At 43.4% G+C, this 14,715-nt stretch overlaps 1 protein-coding gene and 1 long non-coding RNA gene across 4 annotated transcripts in view; one reads left to right on the top strand and one right to left on the bottom strand.

The window, feature by feature from the left end:
• LOC130524037 (receptor tyrosine-protein kinase erbB-4-like) overlaps positions 1-14,715 on the top strand; it is a 173,900-nt gene that overhangs the window by 29,939 nt on the left and 129,246 nt on the right. The window lies entirely within an intron of this gene.
• Positions 8,013-14,102, bottom strand: LOC130524054 (uncharacterized). The gene is made up of 2 exons (XR_008950062.1): positions 12,782-14,102; positions 8,013-9,984 (listed from the first exon to the last, which is right to left on the bottom strand). It is a non-coding gene; the product is annotated as an uncharacterized LOC130524054 (long non-coding RNA).

The raw sequence follows: 14,715 nt of genomic DNA, 5'->3' as shown, positions 1-14,715 counted from the left end.
CATGCTGTTTCTCGCCGCTGACAGCCATGAGTCGATGGCACCTCTCGGGCACATCCATATGTATAAATACTCAATTACAATATCTATGTCGGCGTCACATTGTCATTATTTGATGCTGTTCCAGGGCCTCCTGCTTTACCAACAGCGAGGGAGAATCAATAATGATCCATTCTCATTTTACCGGTTGCTTGGTAAACTGAAAATGACCTGGGCCCATTCATCACAGCATGGAAAGGAACAAAGTACCAATTTCACGAGTTGGTCTGATTCACACTTTTGTGCTCATCTTGAATATTAATGCTGAGAGTGAAAAGAAAACTGTTTTCAGTTAAAAAGGACAGCGTTAACCTCTACTGTCACGTGTTTTGGGAATGTGGGAAAGGTTAGACGATTTTAGGAGAGGTAAAAATCATTTGCTGCTCAAAATAAACAAAATAAAATAACTACTTCACAGTGAAGCAGTAGGTAAGTTAAACTTTTGAGGTATTCTGTTACATGGAGAAGGATATGGACATATGGATAACTTCACCTGCAACTAAAACTGGCAGGGGCCATAAAGATACACAAATCTAGGTGTGATGTTCAGTTGGTTTCAGTGGCCTGGTGCTTTTCCCTGGTGGGCTGTTCTTCAGGTCTCACCTTCACAGGTGTAACACGAGGCCACACCTGCTCTTCATCTGGTTCTCTGCTTCACGCTCTGAACGGTTTCTTTTCCGATTTAGGTTTTGAGTTGTCGCCAGCAGGCGTATATTTTCCTGTTGTGGTGCTAAATGTAACGTTAAAACTCCAAACTACGAGGACATCAATGTGTGACGCCAACAGAGGAGCGTGGCACACTTTCCCCAAGTAGAATCCAACATTATCGCTGTCAGTAAATGCGACAAAACAGTCAAATGTTCTCCGTGACATTTAAAAATGAGCCTTCTGTTCCTCTTTGTCGAGATAATCCGTTGTCGAACAGTCAGCGTGTCTTAGCCCACATTAGTTACCATGGAAGCAATAAGGGCTCGACTCCTCCGCACGTAGCTCCTGCGACCCCTGACCAGAGTGGCCCCATATTCCATCCCCCTTCACTGCATTAGCTCTTGGTGTGTAAACTTATGCTAAAGGTACCAAATTACAAAGTAGGAAGCAACATTGTTTACCTCGCAGACAAGACAAGACAGTCCGACTGCTCTCAGTAGAAGGTCCTACCCACAACTGCTCGCAATGTGAAACTGCTCAAATGCTGATAAAGCTGCGTTGATCCGTGTCACATCGCCGGGTTTATTTCATTGTGAAAGCTGGACACAACTGGACAAATGTGACGTGCCTTCTGCCAGACTGAACCCGCTGAATGCACAGCCTTCCAGCCAAACGCCACCACTACACCATGATCACTCCAAAACCAAAACAGTTAGCTGCTGAATGTGAACGAGCGTGAGCAGCCCTCCTAAATCACCTGTAGGCAGCCTGTCCAGGTGTCGACATTAGAATTAACTGCTCTGCGCATCACTTCCTGCCATCGCCCGTCTTCTCGGCGCTGATGCGATTCCGGATAAAATCTCTCTCATTAAATTGAATGTTCCCCCCTCGCTCCCTTCTCACACTCACTGGATGCGGTTTATAATCTGTCTCAGGGGGCAAACTGGAGAGTTTGCACAAACCATCTGTTTAGCTGGTGAGTAAAACTGATGAATGAGAATCTCTGGTGTTCATGTTCAGTGAGCTAAGCTGAGGAAACAGCAGAAGGAGAGTTGTAGGGTGAGTTCGTGCGCATGTGTGGGTGACGGTACTTTTATTAGTCTGGTAGCATCTTTCTAAATAATCTAAATAAAACGAGCTTAAACGTGCTTCAACTTTATTTTTCCCCTACTTCCTTTATTTAAAACTATATATTTAACAGTTTTGATGTAAAGAAAAGGCCAATTTCTCCTGGGAATGATTTTGACAGACACGCAGGTGATTTTCCATAGACGCCTTTATCTACTGGCGGCCGTATTCACTTTGAATTTAGAAAAAAAATAATCTTTCGCCTTATTTTGAAGTTCATCGACTGCAAACACAGATTCTGTGATGTCCTGGTCACCTGTGTTTTGGGCATTCGTACTCTTTCTGAAATCTTCTTGTGAAAATGGCCCTCAGCTTGAGCAATTTTCTTTTGAATTATGTTGTCAGGAACCAATGGGCACAAACAGGATTGCTCCTGTCTTGCTGTCCACGCTGAAAGAGGATGCTGCAGAATACATAATGAACCATTTTAGTACACAACACTGTTTTCCTGATCGACTACACTGAATTTAGCCTAAACTGTGCGAATATTATCTTCCCGTGTTTGTGTGTTGTTCTTTCGGTCTCCTTGTGATTGTGATGATGTGGAGAGTTCAGCAATTAGATGGTTTAGGTTTGGGAATCTGTCTTCCTGTCCAGCCCTGTGCTCTGATTCTTGGCAGGGACGAGCAGGCCCACACGTGAGCCTTCTGACACACACGCAGGGGCCCCACTCTGACATTTTTCTTATTGTTTTTCACATCAGCCTTCTCATTCATCCAAGCTCATATTGGCTTTTGCTTCATTGTCTTGGGCCAAGTGATTTTTCATGATTTGTACGGAAAGAGGAATTGTTTTTCCTTTATGGATCGGCTGACTAAATGCTTTGCTCTGCAGGGGGAACATTCTCTATTTTTGCAGATGTACTTAGATGCTTAAAAAAAATAAAATAACTGGCTGCTATATTCTTGGTGAGAAATTGCTAAGCTGTGTGGATTGCTGGATGTAAAGATTGTGATGGAGCAGATAAGCAGATAAAAAAGACAGACTTGACACAATTGTACAATTTGCTCTGCCACAGATGGGCTGTATTTCTTGAGTTTTTATGGAGGGATCTTGCGTTCGTTGTTCAATTTTGGCATCCAGCAGTTGAATGAGGTACTCAGAGATCATTATTCTGTCTGTCTAAAATATGTTTATTTTGTCTAGTATGTGTTTGGGACATGTGCATGAAGAGTATTTCCAATTGACGGGTAGGATTCCATCAAAAATAGCATAGCAATTCAAATTGAATGCCCACCCCACACAATTATCTCTTTATCCTGAGCTGAAATGCATGTCTAAAACATCAAGCGTCTCTCTCTTTATCCACGTATGATCAGTCGGGGGTAGAATACGCTGGAAGCATCTGCGAGCGCTGTGAAAACTGCTAATATGTAATGCAGCCTGTTCTAAAGGTGCCAAACATGGTGAGTCCATATGTTCCAGTGGGGCTGACTCATTTGGTGTGACTGTGGTGACTTTGGGGCCCAGTCGGATCCAGGTTGATCTAAAGGCCCTTGTTCTTTCTTCATCTCTCAGATCTCATCGCCGCCTGGCAATGGGTGATCATGTGTGGAGAATTTGATATCCAGTTGTAGCAGAATCAATATTCGTGTTTGCAAAAACAAGAGAGGTTAAGTGAATTCACACAGCACTTTGTTCCCTGCCGCTCACACCTCCGTAGGAAAGATAATCAATCAGTTGATGCGCGCCGTTGTCTTTGCTCTGCCCATCTGCACATTTAAATTGGCTCAGCACCTTCTTCCTGTTTACCTTATTTTTTTTTCATTTCATGTCCCGATTTTTTTAAATCCTCACAAGGCCTGCACACCCTCGCCACTCAGAACGACCACTCCTTTCCTATGAGGAAGACACCTAAAACCAAACCCAGCTCTGTTTTCTTCCTGAGGCAGAAAAGTCCCGCTCTGGAAAAGGAAGTATCAACTGAGACCTCACGAGAGAGAACACACGCTGCTGAAGCTGTTTAGAATGGAGCAACTGTGTGGGAAATCAGGCTTAATTCAGCATTTTCCCGCTCTAACGTCCACATTTGGTAGTCTTAGGTCCTGTGTTTCATTCACCTATGAGCTCTGGACCCCCGAGTGGCAGCAAAGCTATTCATTTTTATTTGTTTTGAGCTCTCGGAACATGCGTTCGCTGACGTGCTCCACACTAGCAATATTATAGAGTCAAAAAGATCAAGATGGATTGTTTTTTTTCCTATCCTGAAGTCAGAATTAAGATCATATCCTGTCAGATATCTTTGCTTTCACTGATCAGAACCTGATGTAAAACTAAAACAAGATTGTCTTTTTGTTGCTGGTGATTTTAGCCTTTGCTGTTCTCTGCAGTCACCATTTAAATCATATCCACGCAGCTTTGGGTTTTCCGTGCCAAATGCCACGCCTTTCCCCAGACATGCACGGCTAACCTTTCTGCTGCAGTAACTCTTCATAATGATTGTGCATTACTGACCCTCATTAAGGAGACCTGCTAATGAGTAACTCTTTTATTTTCTTCATCCTGGATAAGAAAGAAAAGTGGGCAGTGTTTCACAATTCCACCCACCGATCATCTGACTCCTAAGCCCCCCCCCCCCCCCAGCCCCTCCTTCCGTTCTCTATCAAAAAAGCTGCAATAAGTGTGATAGTAAAGATGAAATCATTCTAACTCTACCGTTCATCGTGCATTCTCACCTTTGTTTTTGAGATTCGTTGCTGTTGATGCTCCAAAATGCTGAAGAACACTTTTGTTCCAAACCCAGCAGAGACCAGGACACCACCTCTGCAGCCAGTTTTTAGAGGTATTAAGAAAATTTAAAGGCTGACATTAGCTGGTGAGAGTGCCGCAGCCCTGCACCTCATTTATCACCTCAAGGCTGCGACTTAGTTTTTGCCTTCACACTGGCTCTCTGGCACTAACTGAAGGCTCCACCACCCCTGCGCTGGCGACCTTGCCAATCATACCATAAACTCCCTACAGCCAACGCTTTAATATATATTTAAAGTATCCTTGATTTGGTAACAAGCTTCGTTTTGCTTCCATCAGCACCATTTTCCGTAAGGTTGCTGAGTAATCCTGCAACCTTCCAACTGCAGACCTCAACACCTTTTTTTTGCTTTTTTGATGAAACAGCTTTGAGATCCTAAAGTTTCATCAAAAAAAGCTAAAAAAGAAGAGGTGGGTCTTTATTTGAGATTAGGGGAATATCTGTTATAGCATGAATTGTGAAAAATAATCCTGCAAACTGAATATAGAGCGAAATGATTTGAAGTCCCACACAGAGCTGCCAACAAAAGGTTCCCTCAAACTGTAAGAATTAACTCAAAAGAAACTAGTTCCAAAATGAATTTGTCCCCCATTTTCCAGCTTGGCAGCAGCTGGTTACATAACCTAAAAGAGTGTAATGATATAAAGATGCACTGTGGATGCGGATTTCCATAATTCTGTTAGAAAATATGGAACTGATATGTGATGCTGCCATGTTTAAAATGAAAAGGATATAAAGAAATGAGAAAACCACACAGTTTCTAACACCATATATAAGAAAATATTTGCCTCTTACTCAAAATCAATTGTAACCACAATGTTTCAAACAAAATAATTAGAAATAGATAAAAAAAAAAAGAGACAACATTACTATTGCTTGACTGCTGAATTAGCAACCTTTGCTAGCACAGCAAAACTTGGGCTACATAAATGATAAAATTGAAATGCAAATATACATTTATTACGTTGCTGGGGTACTTTGCTTTATTGAATGCTCTGATTGTTTTTTTGTTGTTTTTTTTTTCTGGACAAGTTGTGCAAATTCTGAACAAAGAGAAGCACAACCTCAGCAGATGGAAGGAGGCTGTCGATGGCGTGGACGCGGGGGGATCAATGCCTTTGTTTAAAGAATCAAATATGCGTTGAGGGAAGTTAATCATATTATCAGGCTGCCATGGCATGGCCGTGTCGAAGAAACCAAAGTTGTCAATTCCCTCAGAAGATGTGACAGCTGCTAACATTGATTAACCCCCATGACTGCCATCCAATATAAGACACATTTATTGAATTATGCAAATGTGCTGCTGTTAAATGTGAAAACGCAAAATAATCTTTGATTTAAAGAACACCTGAAAACGTCTTCATACACGAGTTAACATGATGGAGCGTTGCCTTCAGTGACCTCTGGAAACATTTGAAGTTGTGTTCTGCAATGTGGGAAAAATGTAGTTGATATCATCAGAGAGGAATAAATGAAGAGACTTGAAAGAATTGATAGAGAACAGCGACCTGGACCTGCAATCATACCACACCATTAGTCCGCTCGCCTTGGGGCTCCAAAAACAATATATGTGAGGCTGGACGTAGTTTCTCCAGACGCCTCAGAGCAAGATAAACGCAACAAATCTCTCTCTTCACTTTGGCAACTTTGAAGCCTCGGCCCTCAAAGGCATCTTTTATTTACTTATTGGGGGGACACATGCAGAGAAAACAACCCCTGGGAGAATTCAGAGGTGCCTTTTGTAAGGATTTGTTTCCTCTTTTGAACACGTCATTGCTATTCATGCCATCTCTCTGGGTCCGTCACATTTCCACAACGAGCCATTTGGAAAGAACGTCCACGTTTTTGGAAGAGATGTTCTCCTCCTCCTCTTTGGGAAAAGCAGAGAACATTCCAGGACCTCCTGAAGCCCCCTGGACCATTAATGAAGATGCAAACCTCAGTTCTAATTCAAAGAAAAAGATTTGCTTGAATAATGAATGAATTAGCAAGAATGACCTCATTTGGATTCTCTGTGTGAACACTGTCTCCATGTTTGAAAATAGGCTTTGAGACGCAGAGTGACAATCTGACCCGAGCTCTGCTGCCATTATGCTGCGGACGTATGTTTAAATAATCAAATTTGACACAAATGAACCGTTTCTGACAGAACTGCTTTGAAGATAAAAGAGGTCCATCTCCCCTTGGCTCTTTGGAATGTTGACATCCATTTGCACTTGTCTTGATCAAAGCATTTGCACTGGGACTCTTTTCTTTTTAGAAACAAAGAATCTCACTAATTTGATCAAAACATCGATGTTCCGCGATGCTGCGGATGCAACAGACCTCTGGTGTCGACGTTCCCTGTGATGGTTCTCGCAATTGTTCGTTGTAATGACAAATTGCAGAAAATGGATAAGAAAAGCTGAACAGTTGCTGAAATACTCCAAGATTAGAGTCAAGTCATTAAAATGGCACCCAAGCAGAAATGCCATCAGTAGCTTTAGGGCAACGCAGGTCGAGGAACTAGTTGCCTTTGTTGCCACCATTAGCACAATGTTGCCATAGTCACATGACCTTGCCTTCTGAGTTTCAGTACTCCGATATTTCCTCTGTGGCTCAGGTCCATGTGCTCCAGGCTCCACATCCACTCCGCTGGCTATGCAGAGAGGCGAGCATTTCTCTGTGTCCTTCTCTCCGTGTTATACATTTAATTGCCTGAACTTTGGTTTTGCTCCGTTTGTCCGTTTAAGCAGCCAAACTTTCCGTTCAGTTCCTGGAAGTTCCAATTTTAATATCCATAAAAGGCGTTTTAATGGACAAACGTGTTCCTGGTCGCTGTGGTGGGAACATGTCCAACTCTTGTCCAGCTGTTTGGGTTCACTTCCATTTGTTTAAGACTCTACTTTAGTTTCTCCAGAACCACTGTTTTGTTCCTGCGTCCCTCCTTTACTGTCCTTTGTCCACTCAGGCCCCTCGTTTTTTTCCAATTCTTTTCTTTGCTTCTATCTCTTCTGCTCACCTCCCCTTCCCTGCTCCTCCAAAGGGTGATAACACCTCACGCCGCTTGTCCCGGCTCAGTCAGTCAGGGTTATCTTGTTCTTCTTCTCTTATCTGCGTAATATGAGACCGGCTCTTATTTCTATACAACTCCCTCAACATGGAGTCATGACCATGTTTGCCATAAGGAGTAAGGAATGCTCACAGTCCGATGCTTAGTGGGATTTATGGAGCGACTCGGTGACATTTCCCTCATCCAGCATTTTGTTTCGGGTAAATAATTTTGTGCTGCTGAATTATATATGCTGAGATAGATAAACATGGTACAGATATATATAATCCAGTCCAGGTTTCAGCATTATTTATGTATCTTTCCACTGTCAAAATGTGGGAGGAGCTTGAAAATAACGGTTCTGCAACAGCTTCCGTTTGGGTGCCAGGAACACTGGGAGGGATGGAACTGCACAACACGCACTGATTGAACACTTTATTAGAATTCCTCCAATCAACAATATTTCAATGTTGTGTATCTAAAAGGGTCACATCAGCACGTCGTTACTTGTTATTTGTTTCATTTTCTTCTTTAAGTCAAAAGACATTCATTCAAGCTTCAAACTATTTGGTGACCTCTCACCTTAACACTAACCCCCTTAAGCAGGTTGGAAATATAAAAATAATCCTCTTCGCTAGTTCTTTATTGATTAGCCCCTCTGAGGGCACAAATGGTGCCATCCACATTGGGGACATGATCGTAAAGGTCCAGCTTTCCAGCATTGACAGCCAACTAAATGCAGACATCGCTTATGCCATCATTTCTAATTTCATCACACTTCATAGCGTGGTGGGGTGCTAATTGCTTTTATGTCATGTAGTGCAGATTTGAATTAGATATTCCTGAAATTAGTTCATAGATAATTTGAAACCTTTATGGTGTGCCACCATGACAAGCTAAACATCAGCTTAATAATCAAGTCATTATTGTGACAGTTATAGTTGTATTTTGCTGCCTGAGGTATATTTTCCATGAATATTTAATGAATGCTGGTATTCGACACCGGTGCCTGCAGCTGAGCAACAACTTCACAAACCCTTCTCGATATTTCCTCGTTCAACCCGCTCTAGTTATGTGTTGAAATAAAACAATCGTTGCTATTATGCCAACGGACGCATCTGTTCACCTGCAGTGATGCACGTGCGAGTCAGTGCGTGCACGTTCAAGTCATCACATCCAGCCCCGTGGATGATTTATTTGCTTGTTCGAGGTCTGTCAGCGAGGCTTCGGTTTATGACCTCCTAAATCTCCAAGGGAGATGATCGTCTGCGTATGGCGAGCTAATTATTGATGCTAACTGCCTTTAACGCCGCCATTGCCTAAGGCCTCACTGGTGCTACAGAGATAAACTTCTCAACCTCTCCACCTCACTCACGAGTTCTGTAGATGCGCTCATCAGTGTGGGTACCATCATGCACTCTGGTAAATATGAGCATTCGGGTGGAAAGATGAGAAAAATGCGGAACATAGGTTATTAAAAATTCAAACTGTGCTGAGAAGCCACGCATGGTGGATAAATTGAATGTGAGTTGCTGTTTAGATATTAATAATCAAACAAAAAAAACAGGTAATTCTGAAATGAAGCATTATCTGTCAAAAAAACAGCCAAAAATACATACTTTTGAATATATTGTTGGATTTGTTCACAACTGCTCAGCATTTTTACTTTACTTGAACATCAACAGCATTTTCCGACCGGCGATTTCATGCACTTGCAGCCAGCTGCTATGCTGAAAATATTTCATGTAAGACCCCCTAAAAAAACACCTTTTTATTTTATTGTTTGTGAGAGGCAGCCAGTCAGTTTGTATCACATTTTCCTTCCTCCAGCACTCAAGAATGACGGAGCAAGGACATGTTCATGCAGAACCCATGGAGAGAGGAACTGTTTCGTCCACCTTCACCCCCCCCCCCACACACACACACACACAGTCACACACACACACACACACACACACACACCACACACACACACACACACACTCATTTCACACTCAGATACCCCGGGTGTTGTCAGTAGAGGTCACATTGAAATGGGAATCCAGTGGGGCTTTTACCCACTCTCATCTCCAGAGTTCCTCTTGATAATGATTAGACCCCAAAGCACCCCCATCTGCCTCACGTATGCACCTTTTAATGGAGAATGACTGATTTTCCTTGAACTCATATATTTTGTAAACCTTTTGGAAGGCCCTGATAGGCAGTATAGTCACACATCTTCATTTACCGCTCCACGCCATCCTTGAGAGCGATGCCACAGCCCGATCTGTTGTCCCTGGATCGTGTCCGACCACCCCTCTGTTTGACACCATTGATGAATAGATGACCGGTCGAGGAGTCGGGCCTGTGACCCTGTCATTCCCCAGAGAGACTGATTGGATTCCATTTGTCCCTGTAGAGCAAAGGCAGCGATTACAAACAGATAAACAGGGGAGTCGGGCAGGTAGTGCTGGCCCACCGCCACGCTCCCACTCTGTGACAGCAGAGGAGATTGAGAGTGCGTGAAAGTGGTCAGGCTGGAAAGAAAAGCACAGTTTGAAGGCCAGCTTGTTTACTGCTGTGTTGGGCAAAGATGATGAAGGTAGTGGAAAGCTCGATTGGACTATAGATTTTTATTTATTTTTTTAGTTTGTCTTCAGCATTTTCCAAAGTACAATCTTATATAATCTAGGATCTTAGCAAAACAGAATAGACTCTTCAGTCTGGATATGCTAATTTGGTTGAGCTCATTACATTACATTACATAGTTCTTGTGGAGATGCTCTCTTTACAAAAATCACACTGGGACTTTTGTGGGTTGGGCGCAGAGGCTGTGATCTGCCCTGATCCAAAGATGCTGGTTTCAAAGCTTAGAACCAAAAGCTTCTTTTGACTTTTTTCCTGAAATGATCCAGTACGTCTGTGGAGGGGTTAATGATAAAGAAGGATGTCTTTTTTTTTCTGCTTGAGAAGGGACAGGCCCTGTTAACTTGGCTCTCTGGCGAGTCACAATGACAAGAGGCTTCACGGGCCATAAACCCAGAGGGATGAGGGAGTGTCGAAAATGGGCAACCGTCTCAATTTTCTGCCAGACTGCCCTTCGCCTTCTCCTTCCTCTCCACTCCCTTTGTGTGTATGCTTGTAACTGTTATCCTCTTCTGCAGTTCAAATTTCCCATCGAGGTGATGTTGCTCGTCTCTGAAGCCCTTTCTTCATCCCTCACATTCACGCTCACTTGTATCTCATGCCGATGATTCTGACCGGCTCAAATTGAAACTCCGCCCCAAAGGTTAACAGCATTGTTTCTGGAGATTGTTTGGAATTGTAGAATTAAGGGACGTTCGCGCCGACAACACTTGGAGACACACACGCGCACTTGCACTATCTCGTGAGGCATTACGAAGGCAACAGAGCGGAATGGCAGCTTCATTATGATTGCTGCTGGCATATCGGGTCACAATTATCAACGCTGGCTTATTCACTCTTTAATTGCCTCATTTAATTTGTTCACGTTTGGTGCTGAACAATGTCAACCTGCTCCAGATGAAAGCAATTTGCTCCAAGGACGTGGAACATGCATGAGCCACCGGCATCTGCATGTGTCTGTATTTGTGATGATCGGAACCTCTGGTCATCTAGCAATGCCTCGCAGCCTAATAATGCAGTTCAATAATTGAAAAATGGGTTGTTGGTTCCGTTGTTTCAGAGGAAAATGACTGAGAAACAGATGGGAAAGTAAATTAGAGGGTGTTAAGAACCAACCCCTATACTAAAGCTTCAATTTTAACTAGAACCCATCTCAGCATTAATCCCAGAAATTCAATAAAGAACCCGTCTCAACAATTGTGCCTCTGGATGAACTGTGGTCAGCGTCACCATCACATGATGGCAGGAGGCAAAAACGGGCGTGGTGCCATTGTCTTCGCACCATGAAATTTTATGGTTTGGAGGAAAGATGTTAAGTGTGGGGCAGTTATTTGCCCAGTAGTGTCCACAGTGTGTAGGAAGACTGGGTGTACGTTCAACATAGGCAGTGTTGATAGTCAGCAACATCAAAAGTTTCTGCAATACCTCCATTCATTCATCGCCTTTCCAAGCAGGTTTGTTTGTAACGCAGCAAGGTCTACAGGTGGAGAGTCACCCCTGCAGTTTCTCCCCTGGGAATGAGTATTTCATCCATTTACAGAGCCTTTTGGAGCAAGCACCGGAACAGGCAGCGATTAAATAAACATCTGGAAGAGAAGATCGAGGCTTAGAGCTCCGGTCTTCCGCAGTTGCTTCCACGAGCACTCAAAATGAGGACATGTTATTGGCAGGGCTACAGATTCACAATCAACATTTTTAGCCTCTATTTGGAAGGTGGGATTCATGCAGCAGAGTCACTTTGAGGACAGTATTTATTAGTTATTGCACTCAGTATTTTAAAAGTAATTCTCAATCAGAAAAATGGAAAAAACATGGTTCTTGCATATTTAGTGTGGCTGAACTGAAATGGAACCGAATCGTAGAGGTTCATGAGGCGGTGTTGCCTTCCTGGAACCCCTCTCAGTGTCCGTACGGTCAGTCACGTTGTGTCATTAACTCACACGCGACATGTTGGTCTCAGTACACAACAGTCACCACGCAATTCACCATGCGCGCACGTGTGCCTCTCTGTAATCTCATTGCGGAGTCCGGTGGTGTGGCCGGGCTCATTAAGACGGATGAGGAGTGCCCAATGTCATGGGTGGATTAGCCGCCCGTTGGCGAGCCAAAAAAAGAGAGTGGCCGAGCAACGGAGGTCTCGGCTCAGTGACACACCACATAATTATGTAGTTAAACGTCAGAATGAACAGGGTAATTTATTCAACTTGATTATTTATGAGAGTGAGGGCTGTGAGAGGGTGGTGGAGGGGTCCAAATGTGTCTCCTGACCTTTTTTTTTGTATTTTTTAAACGACATTAAATTCCCCTTTGGAAGAGCCAGTGCTGGGCAGCACTGTAAAATATAATGAGCTGTGTGACCTTAAAATGTGTAAACTAATGTCATCACAAAATGATTCAGGAAAGTGTGTTTATTCAGTTCTATTGCTGCTTATTAGAAGTTTAAAGTACTTAAGCAACTCATTTCTTCCTGACAAGGCAATGAGTTTAGCGCTGCTGAGAGCTCGCTCTAATAATCGAACAATATAATTAAAGTCCGGATGGTCTGTCTAACAGCGTGTACTCACCCGGACACTGTGGACATCACAGACATCATGGCAACGTTCTCAAATCTGAGGAGAAAAAGCTGCCCATCAGTACGCCAATGTTGCCAAAACCTCCCAGAGGTCACTTTGCATCCCGGATCCTCCGTAGTTCCTCCACCACTTCTTTTTTCTTTTCCTGGTCATCTCCTACTGCAACATCTGGCCGATAAGCCTCCATTCCCGTATCCAGAATTCCAACCTCATGTACAGTTTGATCATCTCTTGTCTGCCGTAGCCTAAAATCAGAAGTCACAGCATCATTTGTACTCACTAACCACAAGCCCGGACGACTTAGCTTGTTATTCATCTGACAGGTGAAGGAAAAAAAAGAAAAAAATGCACAGGGGTCTGAACAATCACTTTTCCTTTATTTAAATCCTTTTGCAATACCTCTGCTTGGTTAATAAGCTTCCACAGTGCACGAGGGATTGACTGAAACAGCAACTCACACACTCAATGATTCAAGGAGACTTTCTTTTACAAAGTGGGGCAACGGCATGCGGTGAATTCCTGATCAGAGGGGGGGGAAGGGGAGCCTGACTGTAGGAAGGGGGGACCTGGAGAAGAATACTGATACTGACATCCAGAACCTGCTCATTAGGAAACGCCATATGGCATCACCACACAGATCCCGGGAAGCCAGTGGGCTGAATCCTGCAAACGATGGCACGTTTTGTCCGTTTTAGCAGTGGCGAAGTTTCTCCTTCTGATTTCTGCTCATGAGTTTTGGCTTTTCTGCTTTCCTGGTCAGGTTAATTATTCCTGGATTTGAAGGCAAAAATCAACCTAAATGGACTCAAACACAGCCGGAGAGGTGGATCCACCAGCGGGTCCTTTTGTTCTGTGTTTTTAAGGGGTGATGCATTTTTTCACCCCAACAATCTGTCTCAATGACCAAATTGAAATTCATCACATCCTCTTTAGTATTCTAACACAAATCCACCTCTGAGGGGGCCGTGATGGCAGTGGTTCCACTACAACAGCATGATCCTTCCATCATTTGAATCTTGTGTGCTTTCCTGGGTTTTTAACTATGTCGTTTGCGGTGGTGCGGAGGAGTCTGTGATGTTGCTTCTGTCTGAATCAGAGAGAACTTTAAGCAGTATGACAGAGCAGTTGAAAGGGAATTCTTAACAAATTTATGCCCTACAGCTGTTTTTTTTCCCCCCTTTTACTACCCGACAGAAAAGGAGAAAATGATAATATGTCTGATATTCTGTCTACATTTTCACTCTGAGCGGTCAAACGTGCATCAGTTCAGCTCATTTATGATGAAGGAAATTTGGAATCAGTGTAAAGACAAAAAAACGGCCATTTTAAGGCCATCCCAATGGATGGAAGCACGGCTTTCTGGTGTGTTTTCACGATGACTACAGATGAAGGTTTTTGGTGCAGTCTGGTTTTGTTAAGCTGAGAGTAAAGTTCACAGAAACGGAGATCAAACAGCAGCTTCAGAGGGACGTGGCAGTGTGTCCAACTATGTCCATTCTACATACTCTCATAAAGACTCGTGGTGGGATTAAAAGAGTCTGGACAGTTTGAAATGGAATATTTCCACCCATGTCCGCTCTCTCCTGCCTGTCTGCTGTACACCACAGGTCTGTATTTAAGCTAAACACTTAGATGCTGTGATGCATTTTAGGATTTACGGCCAGCAAAACAAATAAAATGCTGGTGCCGAATGTCCAGAAAGGCATGACTGCCGAGCAAGAGTGGGAGGCTAATCGTGATCCCTCACCACGTTCCATCTACCTGCATCCTTCTCACGGTGAAAATCGTTGATGTTGCAGATGATAAAGTTTCCCCGGGCTTGGGAAAAGCTACTTACTGGTGTGGTCCAGATTCCTATCTGTCAGGGTCAGTGACTGTGCTCAACGGCAGCAGCATCGCAGTTTCCACAATAATCTGTGTATTTT

Source organism: Takifugu flavidus, chromosome 1 (genome assembly GCF_003711565.1).
Source record: "Takifugu flavidus isolate HTHZ2018 chromosome 1, ASM371156v2, whole genome shotgun sequence".
Classification (NCBI taxonomy): Eukaryota; Metazoa; Chordata; class Actinopteri; order Tetraodontiformes; family Tetraodontidae; genus Takifugu; species Takifugu flavidus.
The sequence above is the reverse complement of the archived record's forward strand: the minus strand, read 5'-3'. Positions and strand labels throughout refer to the sequence as shown.